Here is a 6,361-nt window from a genome sequence, read left to right as displayed (position 1 = left end):
TCCCGGAGCTTTGTGATGTCCTCCCTCGTGACAGAGGAGGCCATCCACTTGCCTCCTGCTCCAGACATGTTTGGAATGGCTTTACGGAGAAGGTGAGAACTTGGGCACTGGAGCTCGAGCGTGCGAGAATGGATGAGCGAAGGAAGAAGAAGGCGTGGGTGAAAAAGAGGGATCCTTATCACTTTATAAAGGTGGTAGAAACTGTGCGCCTCCCCACTTGCCCCGTTAAATCGCTTATTCCCCCAAACTCCACGATTGATGGCGCGGTTGGGTTACCCACGCCCGTATTGATGAGAATCCCGCTAAGGGGACACGATCTCTGCTTCGACAAGACGTGCCAAGGAAACCATCTCACAATACGTGCAGTAGCTGGTTGAGAAAAATGGTTCGAATAATGACTGGGCCGTGGCGTGATGTCACACTATGAAAAGTTCTCAACATATTAGATTTGTGGAATATTGTGCTCTCTACGGTGGTATGTGGAATTTGTTTTGCAGAGCCGGACACGATCCTCATGTTCAAAATCTTCTACGGAGTATTTCGGAGAAGGAACCCGCCTTGCAATGCCGAAGACAATCTGTGCGCCGGACTCATCGTCATTGAAGCCTGGTTCAGGGGCTACTGAGGGAGTCCAGGATTAGGGGGTCCTCGGACAGCCGGACTATATACTTTGGCCGGACTGTTGGACTATGAAGATACAAGTTTGAAGACCTCGTCCCGTGTCCGGGTGGGACTCTCCTTTGCGTGGAAGGCAAGCTTAGCAATTCGGATATGTAGATCTCCTTCTTTGTAACCGACTCTGTGTAACCCTAGCCCCCTCCGGTGTCTATATAAACCAGAGGGTTTAGTCCGTAGGACAAGATACAATCATAATCATAGGCTAGCTTCTAGGGTTTAGCCTCTACGATCTCGTGGTAGATCAACTCTTCTAATACTCATATCATCAAGATCAATCAAGCAGGAAGTAGGGTATTACCTCCATCGAGAGGGCCCAAACCTGGGTAAACATCGTGTCCCCCGCCTCCTGTTACCATTAGCCTTAGATGCACAGTTCGGGACCCCCTACTCGTGATCCGCTGATTTTGACACCGACAATGAGGTTCCTTGCTCCTTCTCGGTCGCTGGGAATGTATGTTCTTCCACTTTTTTTGACATGAGCTTTGGTCATCCTTTTGCCAACACGCGGGACATCTAGCATCAAGGTGCATGTGTCATGCAAGAAAATGGAGATAAGCAATGCGTAAGTGAGTTGTGCACTACGATGACACCTAGTACTACACAATATTTTTCCTCCTCCATGGCATGTGAATAGTGCACGCACTTAATGAAGGAGCACGGGATGGTAGCCATAGACATGGTCGGCCCTTTTTGGAGAGAGTACTAAATACATATTAACTTTGATGTGTCCTGTCAACTCGCAGAACGTCGAGAAGCACACTAAATGACGAAGCACGAGATGGTAGCCATGGACATGGTCAACCCTTTTTGGAGACTAATGCACTACTTTTGATGTGTCTGGTCTACTCGCAAACGAGGAGAAGCTTTGCTTACTACTACTAGTACAACCCCTTCCGTCGCTCACACGCGCACGGTGGCTCGCAGGACGAGGAGAAGCTTTTGCTTTACGATGCCAACGTTGTAGTTAATTATTTTGCCAGAGTCAGCTATCACACCCTTTCAATGCCACGTCAATATACCCACTAGAAACAAGTTATACTTGTTTGGTTCAACCGCCTCCCTAGGTGTTTGGAGAGGAATTGTCAGTGCGAGGCGGTTCTATAGGTGGGCATGCGGCAAAAACAGGGGAAAACGCGCGAACCAGCTAGACGAGGGAGGGAAGCTTCTACATTCGCAGGGGACGTGGCATTGGCTATTGGGCGGCACCAGGCGGTCATCTAGGTACGCCATAAATGATACGAAGAGGCATCCTATATCAGCAAGGACAAACTTCCCTACCGATAGCTCATCTAACAGAACTCCCAAGTTAATTGTGCTGAGCCTAGATGAAAGAACATGCGATGCCCCCATGTTTGGTTTTGGTAATTGATGACAATCTCTATGGACTAATGGTTGCCTTGAGTTATATTTGAAGGGTTTGTCCATAGGTTTTTCTTGGAGTCCATTTGTTGGTTTCAAGGAGAATTTGTGATGACCGCGGTGCTATTAAGGAATTATCCAAAGATCGGTCATGTGAGTGTTGAGCTTATTGCAAGCATGTATTGAAGAAGAAGATTGTGTGATCATTCATGTTTACCTTCAAGACATCATCCAAATGAAGAGATTTGGAAAGATTCAAGATTGATCTAGACTAAGTACAGAGAGTGATTCAAGTTGATCAACACACAAAGCGCACAAGTTGTACCGAGAGGGACCAAGTGTTCCCATGGTATGGTAAGCATTGTCCATTACGCTTTGTGTACTAACCCATGGTCTACGTGAGAGTTCTTTGTGGGGTTAGGTATGATTCCATGGTCTTGCGTCAAGAGGAAGATCCATACAACCCATGGAGGATGACATCAAGTGGTGATCGTCATCAAGTTTGCAGTGTGCAAGTTCAAGTGGAGCAACACGAAGAGTGGCTCACCCATAATGGAGTATGGGGGAGCAATCAAGTTAGAATCTTGCCATCCTTTGTGGTGTCAATGGACTTGTGAAGATGTGCCGAAGAGTCGCTCACCCATAGTGGACTATGGGGGAGCAATCATCTAGTCTTCATCGAGCCAACGCAATCAAGAAAGGTGGTCCAACTTGAGGGAGTCAAGATCGTCATCATCTAGCTCAAGTGGACCATGTGCAAGGCAAAGGTTTTCCCTTGATAGGTTTTCTCTTTTACCGGTCTCGTGATGGTAGTTGGGAGACCGGGTTATAGGATCGTTTGCCGTACTATCAAGGGGGGCTCTCAAGTTGGTAGCTTGATCGTATCGTTAGTAGAGAGCTCAGACCATTGCATCCTTGCATCATGTTTCTTCGTTCTTGTTTGGTTCTCTTTGTGGGTCTTAGAGCTTATGGTCATCTTGATGACAAGCTTGAGTTCATTGAAAACGGAGTTCGCATGCGTCTTCTATGATGTTTTCGGTGTTGGAGGTTTCACTGGTCTTATCCAAGGAATGGTTCTCACCATTTACTTATGGGCATTTTCTCATTTGCTTCTTATTGATATTTCTATCAAGATTGTGTTAGCCCTTGTTGCTAGCTTTCCAACAAACTTGGTTTCATCGAATTCGGAGCTCGTATGCGAAAGTTGTGGCTGTTTTGATATTGCCTGTTTTACATAGAGAGGTTGTACCGCCCCGTAGAGAGGTTGTACCGGTTGACCGGTACAACCGGTGTTTGGAGCGGTTGTACCGCTCCAGAATTCGTCCGGAGGTTGTTCCGGCCATGTACCGCTCTACCACCGGACTAGTTTCTGTTTTGGAGCGGTTCTTGGGCGGTTGTTGACCGGTTTTACCGGTACTACCGGTTCCCCGGGCTGTTGTACCGCTTAGAGCTTTTCCCAGGTTTGTTTTTCCTCTATTTTGGCTGGTTGTACCAGTTCGTGCACCGGTTGTACCGGTCCTACATCTTTCTGCACATAACGGGCAGATTCGTGGGGACCTATTTAAGGGGGTCTTCTTCCCCAATGGTTTCTTATCCCTTGAGCTCGTTTTTGCCCCCATTGTTGACCTTCCTTGAGCTTGCTACTCTCAATCCCTCCATGGATTCTTGCTAGTTTTTGAGGGAAAAGAGAGAGGAGATCTAGATCCACACTTCCACCAATCACTTTCTCCTCTATGTGAGGGGAACCCCTTGGATCTAGATCTTGGAGTTCTTGGTGTTCTCCTTCTTGTTCTTCCTCTCATCTTCCTCCCTAGCATTAGTTGCTTCGGTGGGATTTGAGAGAGAAGGACTTGGGCACTCCGTGTGCCCTTGCCATTGCATTTGGTGCATCGGTTTGAGTTCTCCACGTGATACGTGGATGTTACAAGTTGAGAAGCTTATTACTCTTGGGTGCTTGGTGCCCTTGAGCTTGTTCCTCTTGGGTGATTGGGCGCCCTAGACGGTTGGTGGTGTTCGGAGCTCAATCATTGTGGTGTAAAGCTCCGGGCAAGCGTCGGGGTCTCCAATTAGGTTGTGGAGATCGCCCCGAGCAATTTGACGGTCACCGGTGACCGCCCCCAAGGGTTGCCAAAGTGTACGTGTTCGGTGACCGCCCCCAAGGGTCGCCATTTGTACGGGTTCGGTGACCGCCCTCAAGGGTCCCTTAGTGGAATCACGGCATCTTGCATTGTGCGAGGGCGTGAGGAGATTACGGTGGCCCTAGTGGCTTCTTGGGGAGCATTGTGCCTCCACACCGCTCCAAACGGAGATTAGCATCCGCAAGGGTGTGAACTTCGGGATACATCGTCGTCTCCGCGTGCCTCGGTTATCTCTTACCCGAGCCCCTTTACTTATGCACTTTACTTTGTGATAGCCATATTGTTCTTTGTCATATATCTTGCTATCACATAGTTGCTTATCTTGCTTAGCATAAGTTGTTGGTGCACATAGGTGAGCCTAGTTGTTGTAGGTTTTGTGCTTGACAAATTAACCGTTAGGTTTATTCCGCATTTGTTCAAGCCTAAACCGTAATTATTTTAAAGTGCCTATTCACCCCCCCTCTAGGCGACATCCACGATCTTTCACTAGAGTAGTCATGAGATGGGTGACCTGATGGGAAGTGTACTTGATATTAACTAGACTGATGGGTCACTGCAAAGGTTTATAATAAACCTTTGCAGTGACCCATCTATCTAGTTAATATCTAGGTCTTTTTTTAATTTTTGACATTTTTTGTTTTTTTGAACACATGTTAATCGAAGGTCTATTGTGTTACTTTTTAATATTTTTTATTTTTTGAACACATGCTAATTGACTTGAAAGAAGGTCTATCGCGTTACTTTACGACATGTTTCCAAAAAAGGTCATATGACCTCTGTCAACTTATTAGTCACTTCTGTCAAATTAACCTCGAGGTACTTGTTCTCAAATTAACCTCTAGGCCTTGCCGGAGTGCTCCAATGTAGCCGACTGTTGGCTATAAGGAGATGCCACCTCACTTAGAGTCATCATAAAAAATACTCATATAATAGGTTGGCTCTTAGAATAGCTATTAGGTTGGCTCTAAGCATTTAATATTTGCATGAGCAAGGTACTCCCTCCGTCTAGGTGTATAAGTCACTTCACGAAAACCAAATGATCCCAAACACTACTGTAGGATGCTGCTAACACGACACTACGATCAGAGACCCTTCGACGAAATTGTGTGCGATGCCATAATCACAAACGGTGGTGTAAAAAACCGTCAAAAAAGGTGCAAAACATTTGCGATAACGGATGCATCAAACACGGTTCAGATTTTAGTTGCGTGTGTGATTCGGGGCATACGGTTCAATTCAATTACCATTTTTGAAGAGGAGGAACAAAAGAAACGGGCAGCCGGATGAAGGTGTGTGCAATGTACATCATACAGTTCACTCGGATGAACTGTTTGTGATTAGGCAACACAAAAGAAATGGTCAGCCAGATCAAGGTGTGTGCGATGTACATCATATAGTTCACTCGGATGAACTATTTGTGATTAGGCGACACAAAAGAAACGGTCAGTCAGATCAAGGTGTGTGCGATATATGACATGCGGTTCACTCAGATGAACTGTTTGCGTTGAGACAAGATAACAGAAATGGTTCAATATAACAAATACCATAAATATTGCAAGGTTCAAATCCATAGATTACAACGCCCAAATTCAAACATTGCAAGCTGCATCATTTCTGAAAAGGGATCAGCCGCTGACAAGTCATGTATGGGTTTGACACAATGAGTTGCAATTGCTTTGCCATATGCTCTTCCAATACGAAGTTTGGCATTTTTGGAGGCTCTTCCATTCTGCAGTACCTGCCGGCTCTGATAATCATACCATTCATCTTTCCTAATTAAATGTGTGTTCAACCTCAGTACCCTCAGCACCTTTGCTCTAGCAAGAAAGAATCTGGTGAGTGTAATCTCCGGTAAGGTCCCTCGGTAGGAGTTCAAAGTAATATTTGAGAGATGCAGATCCAGGCATTCGATGTGATTGTTGTTATAAACATTATCCACCTTTGGGCTATTATTATCTGCAAAAGAAGAGAACGTGTTGGTGCCTACATGCAGTTTTGAACACTGCTACACGCCCATTTGGTTTGCAGGATTTGTAAAATGCACCAACGTGCCATCTTTGATCTGGCATGATTAACATGGGCATTTGATTACAATCTAGAAACATGTAGCCTTCTTCACAAGAGGTTGGATTGGATTAAAAAATCCCTACGAAAAATAGTATAGATGAATCCAAAGGAGAAATGCA

This window comes from Triticum dicoccoides, chromosome 1B (assembly GCF_002162155.2).
Source record: "Triticum dicoccoides isolate Atlit2015 ecotype Zavitan chromosome 1B, WEW_v2.0, whole genome shotgun sequence".
Classification (NCBI taxonomy): Eukaryota; Viridiplantae; Streptophyta; class Magnoliopsida; order Poales; family Poaceae; genus Triticum; species Triticum dicoccoides.
This window is presented reverse-complemented; position numbering follows the sequence as displayed.